This window comes from Gobio gobio (assembly GCF_949357685.1).
Source record: "Gobio gobio genome assembly, chromosome: 25".
NCBI classification, from domain to species: Eukaryota; Metazoa; Chordata; class Actinopteri; order Cypriniformes; family Gobionidae; genus Gobio; species Gobio gobio.
Window position 1 is genome coordinate 13,609,675 of NC_137121.1, and position 19,951 is coordinate 13,629,625.

The window sequence follows — 19,951 nt, forward strand, 5'->3', positions numbered from 1 at the left end:
CATTGAAATATTATTATGATTCATTCATGTTGACAGACGTATGTGACTTAACAACATTCTGATTTTACTTGTGTTCCCACGTATTGTGTTGGAAATCATTAAGGTTTAAAAAAAAAAAAAAAAAAAAGTATGCTCACCAAGGCTGCATTTATTTGATCAAAAATACTGTAAAAATATTGTAAATAATTTAAACGTGCTGTTTTCTATTTTAATATATTTTAACTACTAAAATTCAGCTTTGCATCACGGGAATAAATTACATTTAAAAATATTGAAATCGATATATCACCAGTAATTCATTATATTTTATATAATTATATAAAATTATATATACAAAAAACGCTTGCCCATTTTTCCTGCTTCCAACACATCAACTTTGAGGACAAAATGTTCACTTGCTGCCTAATACATATCCCACCCACTAACAGGTGCTGTGATGAAGAGAAAATCAGTGTTATGCACTTCACCTGTCATAATGTTATGCCTGATCGGTGTATATGTATATTTAATAAATGATTTCAAAAAATTATTTAATGTCTTTTTATATATAGCGTGTGTGTGTGTGTGTTTCATATACACTCACCTAAAGGATTATTAGGAACACCTGTTCAATTTCTCATTAATGCAATTATCTAATCAACCAATCACATGGAAGTTGCTTCAAAGCATTTAGGGGTGTGATCCTGGTCAAGACAATCTCCTGAACTCCAAACTGAATGTCAGAATGGGAAAGAAAGGTGATTTAAGCAATTTTGAGCGTGGCATGGTTGTTGGTGCCAGACGGGCCGGTCTGAGTATTTCACAATCTGCTCAGTTACTGGGATTTTCAAGCACAACCATTTCTAGGGTTTACAAAGAATGGTGTGAAAAGGGAAAAACATCCAGTATGCGGCAGTCCTGTGGGCGAAAATGCCTTGTTGATGCTAGAGGTCAGAGGAGAATGGGCCGACTGATTCAAGCTGATAGAAGAGCAACTTTGACTGAAATAACCACTCGTTACAACCGAGGTATGCAGCAAAGCATTTGTGAAGCCACAACACACACAACCTTGAGGCGGATGGTCTACAACAGCAGAAGACCCCACCGGGTACCACTCATCTCCACTACAAATAGGAAAAAGAGGCTACAATTTGCACAAGCTCACCAAAATTGGACAGTTGAAGACTGGAAAAATGTTGCCTGGTCTGATGAGTCTCGATTTCTGTTGAGACATTCAGATGGTAGAGTCAGAATTTGGCGTAAACAGAATGAGAACATGGATCCATCATGCCTTGTTACCCCTGTGCAGGTTGGTGGTGGTGGTGTAATGGTGTGGTGGATGTTTTCTTGGCACACTTTAGGCCCCTTAGTGCCAATTGGGCATCGTTTAAATGCCACGGCCTACCTGAGCATTATTTCTGACCATGTCTATCCCTTTATGACCACCATGTACCCATCCTCTGATGGCTATACTTACAGCAGGATAATGCACCATGTCAAAAAGCTTGAATCATTTCAAATTGGTTTCTTGAACATGATAATGAGTTCACTGTACTAAAATGGCTCCCACAGTCACCAGATCTCAACCCAATAGAGCATCTTTGGGATGTGGTGGAACGGGAGCTTCGTGCCCTGGATGTGCATCCCACAAATCTCCATCAACTGCAAGATGCTATCCTATCAATATGGGCCAACATTTCTAAAGAATGCTTTCAGCACCTTGTTGAATCAATGCCACGTAGAAATAAGGCAGTTCTGAAGGCGATAGGGGGTCAAACACAGTATTAGTATGGTGTTTCTAATAATCCTTTAGGTGAGTGTATATGAAACGCATATGGGCATTTTACTAACATAAATACCAACATTTAACTTATTTTGTAACTATTGCAATACATATAAAAAAAGACAAACTTTATATGCTGCAAGGTGCAAGGCAATGAAAATTAAAAGATATATGACACAAAAAAACAGTGTATCTTTTCCAGTTTATTTTAAGTGTTTGTTGTTACTAAAAACAAGGCTACACTGTTAAAAACATTGTCTATTAGACAACAGAAACACGCAGGAAAGTAAGTAGTTTTGTTTATTTTAGTTAGTTACTCTCCAACACTGCCTCTACATCAGAGGAACTCATTAGCACGAAATGAGAAAAGAAAAGATCAGATCATTTTGAATCATGCTCATATGGATAAACAACCATGTTCAACTCCTGTATGTCTGCACCAGGCTACTGCATACTAGATTTTGAACCTGCTGAGGAATACAGTCATGCAGCATTTATATGGTGCAGGAGGAGAGACTGATCTCAAATGGATCTCCAGCAAGTGCAGTGCAACTCAAATGCTTCCTACATGTGTTCCTACCCCTGCCCCGCCCTCTGGTCCATCCCCTGTTGGCAGACCCAGTTGGTTTGACCTGCTGCTGGGCCGTCATTATAAAGAGTGGATGTCCCACACAGGAAAGGGAAAAACTCACTAATCCCACACAACATAATTCTGCTTGCAAGAGGATTAGGGTCGAGCATTGGGCACAGCCCATGACCAGATTTAAATCATACACCCTTGCCCACTCCTCATCTGCCATCATCATCATCATCATCATCATCATAATCACTGTCCTGTACCCTTAAATGCATCAAAACAAGGGACCTTTTGCAGGTGGGAAACAGCCTCTGTTTCTGCTTTCTGCATCCATGGTTGAGATGCCTCTTGAGACATCTTTAGCAAGATGAGAGTTTCCTACAGTCTTCACTTCAAATGAAGGACAAACATTTCTAAAGTCAAACATCAGAGACAACATTTTTTAACACTTTACAATATGTTAACATATTTCATTTGTTAAAATGAACTAACAACGAAAACATTTATCAATCAAAATGTTCTAATACATCATTAAAATAAAAAGTTGTATCTGTTAATGTTATTTAATGGACATGAACTAACAATAACAAACTTGCACATTGCTAGTTAAAGGCACAATATGTAAGATTTTTGGATTCAACTATCCAAAAACCACTAGAACAATGTTATACTGTATATTTTGTTAACTTGTGTACTTACATTGTCCCAAATGTTTCCAAGAATGTTTAAATCCATATAGATTAGGGAACACATATTCACTATTAAGTAGGAGTTTTCCCTCAATAAATTCCTAATTATAGCTTACGGATAGTATGGCATTAATTACTAATCAGCCAATATGCTAGTAATATGCATGCTAATAAGCAACTATTAATAGTAAATAGTGTTCCCTAATCTAAAGTGTTACCGATAACATGGTATTAAATTATAAGACTTTTTAAAGATGAACTTTAGGTGAATGTTAGTTGATGGCAGAATTAATTTAAATTAAATGCACAAATAAGTATCCAATATTAAACCATATAATAAATAAAATAAAACTGATAACTGATGTGGTACCAATATTGTGCATTTATAAATGTGCTAACCGGTGCTTAAAATACAAGTAATATGCTAATATATATAAAGTATAATGACTCGATAAACACATAATATTCATTCTAAGACCCAAAGCACAGCCAGATTTTCCTTGCAGCACCACAGAATTATTACTTGATGCAAACATTTAATTTTTGAGGCAGCTACTTAAGAGAAAACACTCAGACTGGATCTGTATAATGCAGACTCATTGTGCTTATATTTCCCCACTGCTTAAGTACTCTTCTGGCTCGGAAACAACATTTCTTGTCCATCACTTGACAGATGGGCCGTGGATTGACCAAATGCAGTATATTCTGCACTGGCTTGCATTTAACTTAAATTAGATTTTTTTGGGGATGTAAAAATCAGTCTGGGGCACTCTAGTGAATCAATAAATGTGAAACTTCAGATGCTGATCACAACTTCCATCAGCTATGCCTGGGAAAAACAGTGACTGGCTGTTGTTGGCATCACAAGCCCTGCTCTCTCTGAGTAAAAACTGGGCTGCTGGGATTTGTAGTTGGTATTTGGTGACTTGAGTTGTTAATGGATGTTTGGTAACCCTCGTCAACAGATTAGTAGACAAGCCTTACATTAATCAAACTGGGCCAGTCGTCAGTAAGCTCTGGAACAGATCATCATTAAAGTCTAAAAAAGACTAGAGAAAGACCCCAGTCCCCCATGAGGTATAAATCAGACTAGCAGTAAACGCTTTGTCGAAGCTCTCATCTGCTGGAGTATCCACCAATAAAAGCAGCAATAAAAACTAGTGATATACTGCAAGAGTGAGAACATGGTGCTGAGATTCACTGGGACCTTAGAGCATTTATTCATTACATTTTCATAATAGATCTATTCAATATGAATTCAAACACATTAAGTAGATTAGACTTGCTTGGGTTTTCATTATTCTATTTTTATATGAATTTTGTGATGTGACAAAAAAATGCTGGATGTAAACAAAAAATGAATGAATTAAAAAATATGTATAAAATCTTGATATGATATAGATAAGAAGACATTCACAAACAATTACTTAAAAACATTTGCTAAATAGATTCCTAGATGCCAAAAATCTCATGTGGCTGTGCCTCAACAAGTCATGTGATTGAATAATGATAATAATAAAGAAAATATGTTGTTCCTTTCATTCCACTCACAGTCAGAGTCACAGTCTGCCCTCACAGTCACATTCTGTCCTCAAAATTCTGTGTACAATTACTTGCCAGAACTGTCCGACACATTTTACTGATGTCTTAATGAAATCAAAATTTGTGTTTTTGTAGCTTTTAGTTCATGACTGTCAGCTTTGAGATAATTTATTTGCTTCTGCAATACATTTCCACGACTTTTCCATGACTTTTGAGGCAAATATTTATGACCTAATGTTCCACGAATGTCTGTGTATGTAAAATAAGAATAAAATAACACTGACACACCAGTAAGACGGTTAGATCAAATAATGTGTCTCTCAGAACTCCACTTTCTAATTTATGTTAAAGCAAGACGATGTTTTATCTTCTTTTCTGTTCTCCTAACGTTATCCTCTAACATTCCCTTAACATCATCCTCTAACTTTCCCCTAACATTATAATCTAACATTCCCCTAACATTATCCGCTAACATTCCCATAACGCTATCCTCTAACGTTCCCCTAACATTATAATCTAACATTCACCTAATGCTATCCTCTAACATTCCCCTAATGTTATCCGTTAACATTCCCCTAACTTTATCCTCTAACATTCCCCTAACGTTATCCTCTAATGTTCCCCTAACATTATATGTTAATGTTCCCCAAACGTTATACTCTAACATTCCCCTAACATTGTTATAACGTTCCCCTAATGTTATGCTATAAAGTTCCCCTAACATTATAGTCTAACATTCCCCTAATGTTATCCTCTAACTTTCCCCTAACGTTATATTCTAACGTTTCCCTAACGTTATATTCTAACGTTCCCCTAACATTATATTTTAATGTTCCCTTAACGTTATACTCTAACGTTCCCATAAAGTTATGCTCTAACATTTCCCTAACGCTATCCTCTAATATTCCCCTAACGTTATCTGCTAACATTCCCCTAACGTTATCCTCTAACATTCCCTAAACATTATATTTTAATGTTCCCCTAACGTTATATTCTAAGGTTCCCCAAACATTATCCTCTAGCGTTCCCCTAATATTATTCTCTAACATTTCCCTTACGTTATATTCTAACATTCCTCTAATGTTATCTTCAACATTCCCCTAAAGTTATATTCTTAGTGAACACCAAAAAGTTGACCAAACTAGCTCATATGCAAAAGTAAAATTTACAGTTTTTCCCTGTACAGGGAAAATGTCTCAAAATATAATGTGACTTGCATAATACTATTCAAAAGTTTGGGGTTGGTAAGATTTTCTTAAATGTTTTTAAAACATGAATTTAATGGATCAAATATTAATCGGCACTATGATTTAAAATAACTGTTCTAATAATAATAATTTGTTACATTTATATAGAGTTTTTCTGGGTACTCCTGGATAATGCAACGGCAGCCATATTGCACCAGAACGCCCACCACACAGTATATGGGGATTATTAGGAGGCCATGATGGACAGAGGCCAGTGGGCAAATTTGGCCAGGATGCCGGGGTTACACCCCTACTCTTTTTCCCAAGGACATCCTGTGATTTTTAATGACCACAGAAAGTCAGGACCTCGGTTTAACGTCTCATCCAAAAGACGGTGCTTATTGACAGTATAGTGTCCCCATCACTATACTGGGGTGTTAGGACCCACACAGACCACAGGGTAAGCACCCCCTGCTGGCCTCACTAACACCTCTTCCAGCAGCTACCTAGTTTTTCCCAGGAGGTCACCCATCCAGGTATTGACCAGGCTCAATCCTGCTTAGCTTCAGAGGGAAACCATTCTTGGGCTACAGGGTGATATGGCTGCTGGTAAGCCATACCATTTCATAAGGTGTGACATGAAATCTTATTTTCAAAAAATACTCTCACTCAGCTTGGCTTGCTGTCAGTATCACCAAGACTCTTACCCTTTAAAAGCAGAATTTGTCGAAAACATAAATAGTACCTGGCAACCCACAGAGAGGCCAGGTGCACCCGGTCTGCATGTGAGGGGGTGGATTATCTTTTCAAACAACTGAATAGAGGCAGGGCTGCTGAATAAACAAACCACAGAGGTGATGTCTCGGCCGCCTTTGCTCTCTTGAAGCAAGCAGCAGATAAGCATGCCTCTCTGGATGCCCAATTACCGTATACTTCAGCGTACAGCATACACCATAGTGAGATAAAATACTTGCTAAGAACTTGTTTATCCAGTAGAATAAAATTGACATTCGGCTTTCTTGCTTAAAGCGCCCCTATTATGCTATTTTTAAGGTTCCTAATTTTGATTTGGAGGTCTCCTACAATAGGTTTACATGCCTAAAAAGTTCAAAATACACTTAAATGTTCTCATGATATACATTGCAGAATCAACTCTTTTCTCACAGTGCCTGAAACAGTTCGATAAAGGATTCGGTCTCTCTATAACCTTTCTTTCCGAGAGCCTACTCTGCTCTGATTGGTCAGATAGCCCAGTCTGTTGTGATTTGTCTACCATTTACAGCGTCTTTTGGAAATGAAATGCCCTTTCGCATTCAGAGTGCAGAAAACGGCGTCTTCTCGAACATGTCAACAACAAATCTCCCAACAAACTCTTCCAGGCTACAACTGCAGTGTTTGAGACCAGGAAAGTACATATCTTTCAAGGGCAACCAATGAAGACCATATTGGTTGGCATTATCCAAAATTTGTTACAAACCTATGTATGTTCGAGCAGAAAGTAAGGCCCAATCCCAATTCTATTTGATACCCCTTCACCTCCCCCTACTGAAACAGAGTGGCAAGGCGTAGGCGTGAAAATATTCCCCTATAAGAAATGGGACACCACTACTACACCATTTCACGTCATCATACCCCATTTCTTTTATTAGTGTCCTGTAGCATTTAACCAGTATGAAGAGAAATCAGGCGCAAGCACGTTTAACAGATTACCCACTCCCAACGTTGTTTTGCACTGTATTTGGACTTAATAAAAGTCCAATATTTTTCTAAGTCTGAGCCGGCCGGTACGGATATGGTTTCGTACTGCGATAACAGAGCTCTTTGCAATGTAATACAAATGGGTCAGTTGTTGCCTTGGTAATGCAAGTTTACAGACTATACGTGATGTAAGGATGACCAGATATTTTTTTTAACTGTATTATTAATTTTTGTTCACACCACTCAAATAGCGCGTTTAACAAGGTACGGAGAAACTGACAGCCAGGCAACACACAAGTGATCGATCCCGAGTGGCAACATCACTACACGCAATCTATCAACATGGTAGTCGGTGTATGCAGGGAAATTCCTCATACCCCTTCGTTCGAAGTGTGGTCCCAAAAAACTTAGTTTGAAGGGTCTTCTGGCCCTTCCCCTTAACCCCTACCACTCCAGCCAAAAGAGAATCGAGACCCCCATACCCCTTGAAACGAAGGGGTAGGGGAAAGGGAATGGCTAAGGGGTAGAAATGGGATTAGGCCTACGACTGGAATTACTGACCACTCATTTCAAACAATTCAGAATTGATTCTTTCTTTTAGAAGACAATCATTTTATTTGCACTTTGATCTTTGAAACTGTGCAGACCTTTTACATTCACAAACAGCCATATTACACACTGCATGAAATGTAATATCCCAAAAAAAAATTCCATGAATGCCTCTTATAGTCTCTTTATAGAATGTCTCTTTACACACCCACATGCCATTTATTCACAATAGAGTCATTATGTTTACTATACCTCCAGGGCACGAGTGCTTTGTCTAAAACTCTGTCACTTGCGCATTGTTGCGGCTAATGGATTCTGCTGGGCTACGTGCTGTTTGTTTACATCCACTAGTGAATAGCTCAAATCATCAGCCTTGGTAATTATAGACGTCACTTAGTTCAATTGAACCTGCTCAAGTCTGGTAAATTCAACTAATGAGAGATCTGACATTTAGTAAACTCTCAAGTCTTGTATCCCTTCTGCCTTTGGTGTCTCAGTTGGAGCCCTCAGCAGAAAGGTCAAGCTCATCTCTTTGAGCGATTGCCTGGCTGAGTGGCCGTGACTCAGATTGGAAAGGTGTTGATGATGTATGAAACAGATCCGGGTTTACCTGGCCGACGTCTGGTCACATGCATCACACCGGCTCATTAATCAGACTTCAATAGTCTTCATTTAGCTGCCTTCCAATGGCCTTGTACAATGATACATCTGACGTAGAGGCAAAAAACTATGTCAGTGCAATAAATTACCAAACACAAGTGGTTTATATAGTCATAAAGACAATTTAAAGGTGCAGTAAGCGCTTTCTGAGAAACACTGTCGATATTTGAAATCAACTGAAACAAATACAGTCCTCCCTTCATTGCTCTTACCCCCAAATACACAAACTTTAGCGAAGATGACGAACGAACAAGGAAGAACAAAAAATGAACATACAGTACACAAGAGTAGACAAGCAAGTGTTTGTTAAAGGCAGGGTAGGTGATTTGTTCCAGAAACATTTTTGTTATGCTGGTTGAAATTCTCTTCACATCCTGATAGCAATCACTCCGTTAAGTGGTCTAAAGCCCCGTTTCCACCGAAATTACCCGGAACAATTTTTACCAGGAACTTTTTCCCCCCAGACCTGCTACTGTCTGCATTTCCAATGCGGTCTAAAGTACCGTGAAGATTAGGCAAATTAGTCCAGAGACGTGGGACTGCGCGCGGCTGCTCCTCCCAGTCAGCGACAGACAGTAATCTTTTTTGTGCGATACTGTCTGCAACAATAACAAGTACGGAGGAGATACAAGCAGCGCTGCTTTCCCTAGTTATGTAGTTTACTAAATATGTAATTAACAAAACGGCGGAAAAGAGACGAGCACTGATACTAAAGCGTATTCTGAAAGCTTGTAAAGCTAGCAAACATTGACCGTGCAATCGCTGAGACAACGCGCGCCATCGGACAGAAAGAGCAAGACTGATATTTACTGAACGCAGAACGAACCTCGCAAGACTTTTAAAAATGCCGGTTGAAATAAAATACTGCGTGAGCTCAACCGATCAGCATGTTCAGCGCCCAAGTCCCACACCCGAAAGTTCTGGAACTTTGAAAAAGTACCACCTCGTGAGCAGGGTCGTTTGGAGGGGGAAATATTTACCTGGAACTTAATTTAGACCCTGGTTCCTGCGGTCGAAACACATGAGTACCACCCCGAAGTTCCTAGTTCCTGGGGAAAGTTCCTGCGGTGGAAATGCGGCTTATATGTATTTACACTCACCTAAAGGATTATTAGGAACACCTGTTCCTAATTTCTCATTAATGCAATTATCTAATCAACCAATCACATGGCAGTTGCTTCAATGCGTTTAGGGGTGTGGTCCTGGTCAAGACAATCTCCTGAACTCCAAACTGAATGTCAGAATGGGAAAGAAAGGTGATTTAAGCAATTTTGAGCGTGACATGGTTGTTGGTGCCAGACGGGCCGGTCTGAGTATTTCACAATCTGCTCAGTTACTGGGATTTTCAAGCACAACCATTTCTAGGGTTTACAAAGAATGGTGTGAAAAGGGAAAAACATCCAGTATGCGGCAGTCCTGTGGGCGAAAATGCCTTGTTGATGCTAAAGGTCAGAGGAGAATGGGCCGACTGATTCAAGCTGATAGAAGAGCAACTTTGACTGAAATAACCACTCGTTACAACCGAGGTATGCAGCAAAGCATTTGTGAAGCCACAACACGCACAACCTTGAGGCGGATGGGCTACAACAGCAGAAGACCCCACCGGGTACCACTCATCTCCACTACAAATAGGAAAAAGAGGCTACAATTTGTATGAGCTCACCAAAATTGGACAGTTGAAGACTGGAAAAATGTTGCCTGGTCTGATGAGTCTCGATTTCTGTTGAGACATTCAGATGGTAGAGTCAAAATTTGGCGTAAACAGAATGAGAACATGGATCCATCATGCCTTGTTACCACTGTGCAGGCTGGTGGTGGTGGTGTAATGGTGTGGGGGATGTTTTCTTGGCACACTTTAGGCCCCTTAGTGCCAATTGGGCATCGTTTAAATGCCACGGCCTACCTGAGCATTATTTCTGACCATGTCCATCCCTTTATGACCACCATGTACCCATCCTCTGATGGCTACTTCCAGCAGGATAATGCACCATGACACAAAGCTCGAATCATTTCAAATTGGTTTCTTGAACATGATAATGAGTTCACTGTACTAAAATGGCCCCCACAGTCACCAGATCTCCACCCAATAGAGCATCTTTGGGATGTGGTGGAACGGGAGCTTCGTGCCCTGGATGTGCATCCCACAAATCTCCATCAACTGCAAGATGCTATCCTATCAATATGGGCCAACATTTCTAAAGAATGCTTTCAGCACCTTGTTGAGTCAATGCCACGTAGAATTAAGGCAGTTCTGAAGGCGAAAGGGGGTCAAACACAGTATTAGTATGGTGTTCCTAATAATCGTTTAGGTGAGTGTATATCGTCTGTAGAGGGTGTAGGACCACAAAACGTCCGTCCAATCATTGCATTCGGACTGAATACAATGATATGATGTCCTACCTGCCTTCCAACAAATGTATTTCCATTCCTCCGTGCCCATTGCCATAAACTTATAAACACGTAAAGACGTTGATTTTACATAATCCCAGTGCGAGTCCGAATCGATGATGAAACTTTGGAAGAACTAGTTATGAGCAGGACGTTTCTCAGTGATGCTAGTTTGAGGTACATTATGAGATGTTTCAACTGTAATTCCTCACCATCAACATTCATTGCGGTGCACATGCAGGAACTGTATTAATAACAGCACATACGTTAGCCGAGCATTAACGTGAATGACTGATGTAACAAATGTTTGCAAAACAAATCTCGCTCCATCATTTATCTTTACTCAAAGTAGTAAGAACGGCAGACAATCTGCATTAATAGACAGTTTTAGGCAATAGTGGCACACAGCTGATTTACAGTAGTTTTTTAGTAAGACAGTAACACGAGTTAGCAAGATACCTATTCAATTTGAAACAATAAAGACATTGTAGAGCACAGCGTCTTCTCGACAGGATTCTATACAGTATACACAGGAATCAGCTACAGTGTTTGTTATGGGTGTGGTGCTCATGAACAGGCAGAAGACGTAGGAGATGCAAATACAAACAGGTTTTAATAATAAATAAACCAAAGGCAGGCAAACAGGCAACTGCACAACTAATCATAACGGTGACCCGGCCAAAGAGTGAGGGAACAAGAGGGACTTATGCCGCGTTTCAGGCAACCCGTAACCCGTGTTTTTCCAACCTTCTAACTGTGAAAGTGCACTGGAACGGCAGTCAAACCTGTGACTTCCCACCCGTGAACTCGTACTAGATTGATGTACTCCCAGTTATGAGCTCTGACGTCACATAGCCCGTGAAACGAAATGATGCAGTGTTTATGAAACAAATATACGAATAACGTAAAATAAAGGTATAACAGCTTCTCTTGCCATATGCGCTGTTTTTTCTCCTCCGTTTCCCTCAAATAAGCCAAGAGTAAGCGCCTTTGGCAAAATAAATGATTGTTAATGAGCATAAGCCCCAGACGGTCTGCCTTGCTTTGTTTACATCTAGCTACCGCTATTCCTCACCCTCAGGCAGTTTGGCGTGATTTTGCCTGGACCTCGTGAGTTGTGGTTTGAAGTTGTAACTTGCGGGCTCAAAATCCTGCCTGGAACGCAGCATCAAATGGCAAACTGAAACGAGATAATGAACTAGACACAACTGGGACAAATTAACTAATGAGGGTAACTATGGAAACACAGAAATGGCGGGAAAGAGAACAAAGGAACATGAGACAAATCAAAACACAAGCAAGAGTTGGTTGAAGTTTTCCCTGGTGTCTGCGCTCGCATTAGGTGGACCGGCAATATGCTAATGTTTCTTCTTGACGTCGCAATGAAATGGCTTGGTATTCGTTTAAAAAACAACTCATTTAATTGACTCAGCGTCGACTCTTACTTTTGAGAGACAATAACTTTAAATATAGTGCACTTTCAGATTTTTAACTTTGCAGGATGTTTTCATTCACTTAGAACCATGTTACACACTACATGAAAGGTAATTTTCAAAAATCTATAACAGTTTAATGAACTACCCCAAAAAAACAGCAAGGTGGACACGCCCCCTACTGCTGATTGGCTAAAAATGTATTTTAGTGCTCGGTCCACTTTTTCAGAAATTTCTTACTGCACATTTAAATCAAAAAGAGATTAATAATGAGAAATATTATTTATAATCTGTGAAAACCATACTGCTTTAAAAAAAATATGCCTGAGGGAAAATTTAAGTGTATATAAAATGTTTAAGATTTCAGTATAAAAAAATATGTATATGGAAAATATAGATTTGTTTAAACTTTGCACAATATAAACATACAACTGTACGAGTTGTACGAGTAACGTTTTTTATTTTTATTATTAATACTTTTATTCTGCAAGAAAGCATTACATTTACAAAAAATGACAGTATAAATAAATGTATAATATTTCAAAGATTTCTATTAAAAATAAAAATAAAATACTTTCTGTTCATCAAAGAATCCTGAAAAACAAAATGTAAAAGAAGTAGCTGTTTCAACATTGATAATAATAATAATAAATGAATGATTTTTGAAAGATCATGTGACACTAAAGACTGGAGAAATTATGCTAAAAATTCAGCTGAATGAATTACACTTTATAATGTGCATTTCAACCATCTATCTATGAAGTCATGCTACAGGTGTGTTCACCCCATAAAGACCAATTTCTCGGGGAGGAAAAAAAGCACCAGGATGCCACAGAAAAGATTCTTTAATAAATATTCTGCAGATAACATCTACAATTCCTTCATGCACACTGATTTGTTTTCCTTAAGTTGTTTGAATCTCTTTGCTCTAGTCATTTGCTCTGGCAACTTAGAACATGTAAAAAATTACCTGTTGCCGAAATCTTTATCACACAAGGTGTTCCTTTTGTTTTGTATTGAGGGGTTCTGGTCCAAGAGAATGATGCAGAAAAAGGGGGGGAGAGAGAGTGAGAGAGGCTGGCCGTGGAGTTCCTTGATGCAGTCTGTGCAAGGACTGAATGCTAATCAGACAGAGGCCTTCCCCCATGCTTACAGCAGTGCACATATATCTTGTCACATACGCACACAGCCACAGATCCAAGGACCCTCCCTTACAGCATTAATAACTCAAACCCTGTTACTTTTGCTTTATTTGTGGTGTGAAAACACACTAAATAATAACAGGCAAACCGCCTACATGTACATATTAACATTTTATAGACAAACAAATGCATATGTAAATGATTCCCCCATGGGGATCAGATTGATCGTCTGTCATCGCCGCTGCAGCAGCTCTGGAGACAGATGTTTTAAAAGATCATTTAAAGGGTAAATCTCACTTGCCTGAGTAAAATCTTTTCTGAATGGTAATGGCGAGGGCTGCCTCTAACAGCTAAATAATTCAGCAATATTGATGTGACAGTGAAGCTCTGCCTGCCATTTGTCATACAAAATGAGAGCAGGAAACGAGAGATGGAGATTGGGATGCTCTGTTGCTCACTTTTGTGTTTGAAACAAACCAAATGATTGAGCAATAAATTAATAGGCTAAACATATTTAAATATTTCTGTCTTAAGTGAAAAAGCTCATACATTTGTATTTTTGCATAAACACTAAAATTTACATTAAAAATAGTGTTGTGACAGTATTTTTACATTTACAAAAATGTACCATGGTGTTTTTTTGGACAAACTACTCTATTCTATTCTATTTTTGTTTTTTTGCTTTGGAAAAACACAAATTATTTAAATAATTTAAAGTAATTAAATGAAATACATTTATTATTATTATTATTATAAGTGTATATTATACATACCGGTAAATCAATAATCTTACATCATTTTCTAACAAAAAAAGAGAAAAAAATGATTGGGGTGGGAGATGCATGGCTGGAATGTTTTGTATACTAAAACGATCATATTCTGAGGTCAACAGCGTCCTCTACAGGTCATACTACAGGTGTGCATGATTTTTTATTTATTTATATTTTTTTATACCTGATAGGCCTACAGTATATTTGGGACAAAACTCCCAAACCTAATTTAAATAATGAATCCATGTGAGATCTGCAAAATATCCGAAGAACTGTGTTCAAAGCCATGAAAACTAGAACAATTGAGAACAACTATGAATAATTCATACATTTTTTGCATCCTATTTTACAGTTTTTCTCAGTCGCCTTGGTACATTTTTCGAATCATCCTCGACATTTGCAAAACAGTAAGTGCATTTCTCAAAACAATTCGTACAAATAGAAAAACACTGGATTACCTGCAAAAGCCAGTCTCTTGCTCAAAATCCTTAGTTCATCTCTCAAAATTAAAGATGCCATCAGAATGACAAGTCCTTGAGTCATTGTGTACAGATATAAGACAATGCTCTGGAGGGATGTTCTGATGTAAACTATGGCTAAAGTTTTGATGACAATTATTGTAAATTGTAGGGTACACCTTAGTGTGTGTGGGAGTTTGATTGTAAGAGACTGGACAAGATTCACATTTACGCTTTTACTGTTTGTACTGTCATGTGAACTTCTAATGGAAATGTATAGAAATATGCTTGACATAGACAAAGACTTGTGCTATTAATGCCTAAATGTTGTGTGGGGCGAGACTATTCAACAGAGACCCATTATAATACATTTTGATCAACATGACATAAGCAATTGATAATGTATAGGAAACAGCAGATAATTGTACATAATAATTTCCATTGATGTACAAACGCATAATGCACAATATCAAAAGAATTGCTTTTGGGACGAATTTGTTCTTCCATTTCCCTATTTATTTGCACAGCAATGCATGGTTTCTATCAATGAAAATGTAAAATTCACCAATACATTTTTACCTGCACTTACCGAATAAATAATTATGTGGATATGAAATATTTATTTGAGTTTAAATTATTTGATAGTTTTACTTGTAGGCCTATATTATCTTAACTTTCTAGCTAAGAAAAAATAGACAATGTACAAAACCATATTGCAGTAATATTAATATAGAAGTCCCAGTTTCAGTTAGCCAAAATAATCATTATTTAAGCTATTATACATTATAATACATCATGGCCTGCATGGTTTCACAGACAGATCTTAATTTAAGCCAGAATTAGACCTTAGTTCAATTAGGACATTTCTTTTATAAACATGCCCTCGAAAAAAAAAACATTACTGGTGTGCATCTTAAGACAAGACAATGGCACTGATATATTTTAGTTGCATGCATTCAGCTAAAACAGCTCAAACATGCAACTGGGGGTATACAAATTATACAAACAAACATATATATATATATATACCATCTTGGCAACACCAGAAGTTCACAAACATTCAAAAACATATTGTGGGTCTGTTCTGGGCAGCGAGTTTCTGAGATCAGTGTGTTCTGGAGCAGCCCAGCATGACAGGAACCGGAGCAAGCGTTCCTCATGCTCTCTTATTTATTTAACCCAAGACAAACCCCGAAGAGAGAGAGAGAGATACAGAGATACTGAGATACAGACTTACAGAGAGTGAGAAGAAATAAATGAGTCTTGATTCATTCTAAACCCAAAGAAAGCACCACAGCCCTTGATAGACCACAGACACGTGGTAGCGGTGAAACCAGAGAAGACTCTTGGGTCTTGGGTCTCAATCTTTCATCTGAGCTGCAGCACTGTGAGGAAGGAGAGGAAATAAGTGTGAAAATAAAGAGGGGGATTATTGGAACTCCACAACTAAAAGAATGCCCAAATTAGCACCACATGGTTTGATAAATTCATCTAGTCTTATCTTAATTTAGGATATGTAGACAAATAATGGATGGACAGACGGAAGATAGACAGACAGCCAGACAGACGAATGATAGATAGATAGATAGATAGATAGATAGATAGATAGATAGATAGATAGATAGATAGATAGATAGATAGATAGATAGATAGATAGATGATAGATAGATAGATAGATAGATAGATAGATAGATAGATAGATAGATAGATAGATAGATAGATAGATAGATAGATAGATAGATAGATAGATAGATAGATAGATAGATAGATAGATAGATAGATAGATAGATAGATAGATAGATAGATAGATAGAAGGACGGACGTACAGACAGACAGACAGACGATAGACAGACAGACGATAGATGGATAGATGGATGGACGGACGGACGGACGGACGGATGGATGGACGGACGGACGGACAGACAGACAGACAGATGATGGATGGATGGTTGGATGGACGGATAGACAGACGATAGACAGACAGACGAGACAGACGATGGATAGATGGATGGATGGATGGATGGATGGATGGATGGATGGATGGATGGATGGACGGACGGACAGACAGACAGACGGATGGATGGACGGACGGACGTATAGACAGACAGTCAGACGATAGACAGACAGGCGATGGATGGATGGATGGATGGATGGATGGACAGACGGACAGATGGACGGATAGACAGATGATAGACAGACAGACGATAGATGGATGGATGGATGAACAGACGGCTGGATGGACGATAGATGGATGGATGGATGGATGGATGGATGGATGGATTGACGGACGTACAGGCAGATAGACAGACAGACGATGGATGGATGGATGGATGGATGGATGGATGGATGGACGGACGGACGTACAGACAGACAGTCAGACGATAGACAGACAGGCGATGGATGGATGGATGGATGGATGGATGGACAGACGGACAGATGGATGGATAGATAGATGATAGACAGACAGACGATAGATGGATGGATGGATGAACAGACGGGTGGATGGACGATAGATGGATGGATGGATGGATGGATTGACGGACGTACAGACAGATAGACAGACAGACAATGGATGGATGGATGGATGGATGGATTGAGGGACGGACGTACAGACAGATAGACAGACGATAGACAGACAGACAGACGATGGATGAATGGATGGATGGATGGATGGATGGATGGATGGATGGACAGACGGACAGATGGATGGATAGACAGATGATAGACAGACAGACGATAGATGGATGGATGAACAGACGGGTGGATGGACGATAGATGGATGGATGGATGGATGGATGGATGGATGGATTGACGGACGTACAGACAGATAGACAGACGATAGACAGACAGACGATGGATGGATGGATGGATGGATGGATTGACGGACGGACGGACAGACAGATAGACAGACGATAGACAGACAGACAGACGATGGATGGATGGATGGATGGATGGATGGACAGACGGACAGATGGATGGATAGACAGATGATAGACAGACAGACGATAGATGGATGGATGAACAGACGGGTGGATGGACGATAGATGGATGGATGGATGGATGGATTGACGGACGTACAGACAGATAGACAGACGATAGACAGACAGACGATGGATGGATGGATGGATGGATGGATGGATGGATGGATGGATGGATGGATGGATGGATGGATGGATGGATGGATGGATGGATGGATGGATGGATTGACGGACGGACGTACAGACAGATAGACAGACAGACAGCCGATGGATGGATGGAAGGATAGATGGATGGATGGACGGATGGACAGAGACAGACAGAATGAAATAATGATAACAGTTGTAATATTTCGACTGGCCACAAGAGGTCAGCCAAATTCATTGTATACATTTTAATTTGGCATTTGGATTTTATTCTGAAACAGAACAAAAATCTCATTGGCGTTCAGCAATATGCCTTTTTAGACAGTCATCACTTATACATATGCATTAATAAATTAAAAAAAAGAATTAAAAAAAAAACATTTAAGTGACATTAGACACTAAACACAACAGTCATGTCTTTAACTATACTCGTGTAATTTGAATACACCACAATATCAGTATCCGTATACGGTAACCTACTTCAAGACCCATAAATGAGTTTGAACAAAATGTTTTATTCAAGCTCATTGAATGCATACACAGTCAAGCACGCGACAGGCTGGGTTTGTATGAGACAGCTCATAGCTCCAACTAACTGTTGGTCCCGCCCTATGAGGCATGCGGACTAGAAGAATAGAAGTTGCTACACTGTAACAAGTGATTTGTGTCTCTACATGCTGAGACTTTTTACATTCGTCACATAAACAGCGTAGAATAAAAGTTGCAGCGTTGTAACAAGCGGTTTGTTTTTTAAGCTTTTTAGAACGGTTTTTTTTTTTAAACTCCAGTCAAACGCTGCAGCGTAACATTGTAACGAGGTAGTTTGTCTCGCTGCGTTCATTGCACAACTAGTGGAATAGAAGGACATCTCGGTGTGTTTGCGGTAACCAGCCAAAGACTCGTAGGAGACGATGTTGGATGGTGTTTTGTGAGCGTTTAAAGGGAATGAGAGTGAACGAGGGAAGCACGCTTTGAGCACTGCAGCGTTCGAGGTAAGATACCCTTGAATTTCCTACCAGGACTGCTGTAAAGTTATTGTGCAATCAATGTGATGTTACCTGGTTGTTGAGGATTCTGCTTTGAGTGCAAATTATGTTTTATGTGAATCACAATAACTTATCCTCACCAAGATGCTAACCCCTGCTGGTAGATCCAGCTTATAACTGTGTGGAACATGGGAGCTGGTTTCTTATAACTGTGTGGAACATGGGAGCTGGTTTCTAGTTGATTCGAGCTGGTCTTTAGACCACGCTTGACATATTTAAACATACTTTTCTGATTAAGATGATGTTTTTATTCCGAAAAAGGTGTAGACGATTTCCATTTTTTTGCAGTATAATTCCGAATAAACGAAGATGCTTTGACTTGTCGCTATATTGATGTCTAAAGCAAAGTCGGAATTGTTCTGTATTATTTTTTTATTTCTAGAAAACACAATATTGACTTTATCTAGTTATGGCCTGTAAATAATCACAATATTTCGTATCCATACTATATACATATTTTCGTAGCCATACTATATACATATTTTATATTAATCAATCATAATATAGCATAATAAATGCATCATTATCTGGTCTACCAGCTACCAAAATTATCTTGACTAACTTAAGATGGTATGACCAGCTGGTGGTTTTGGACCAAGTATAAAACTATCATGTTCCAAAACACGACTATCAGCTTTCCAGCAGGGACTTTTATTTTTTATTTATTTTTTGCAGTTACTTTATATATATATAGGCCTATATATATATATTAGTGCCGTCAAAATCGATTAATCGTGATTAATCACATCCAAAATAAAAGTTTGTGTTTACATAATATATGTGTGTGTGAGTGTGTATAATTATGTGTATATATAGATACACACTCATGTACATATTTAAGAAAAATGTGCATGTATATAATGTATTTATATAACTTATATTATATAAATAAATAAAAAATGCATGCATGTGTATTTATATATACATA

General features: G+C 38.7%; 1 protein-coding gene across 21 annotated transcripts in view; it reads left to right on the forward strand.

Annotated features, from left to right (window-relative positions):
* The first annotated feature begins 18,592 nt into the window (after positions 1-18,592).
* The window catches only part of akap13 (A-kinase anchoring protein 13), a 149,017-nt gene continuing 147,658 nt past the window's right edge, over positions 18,593-19,951 (forward strand). For 18 of the 21 annotated variants that reach the window (XM_079809941.1, XM_079809948.1, XM_079809949.1 and 15 more), the window contains exon 1: positions 18,593-18,969. The gene's annotated coding sequence lies outside the window, so the exon portion shown is untranslated. The remainder of the gene's footprint in view (positions 18,970-19,951) is intronic. The other 3 variants (XM_079809943.1, XM_079809951.1, XM_079809950.1) reach the window with 1 other exon arrangement.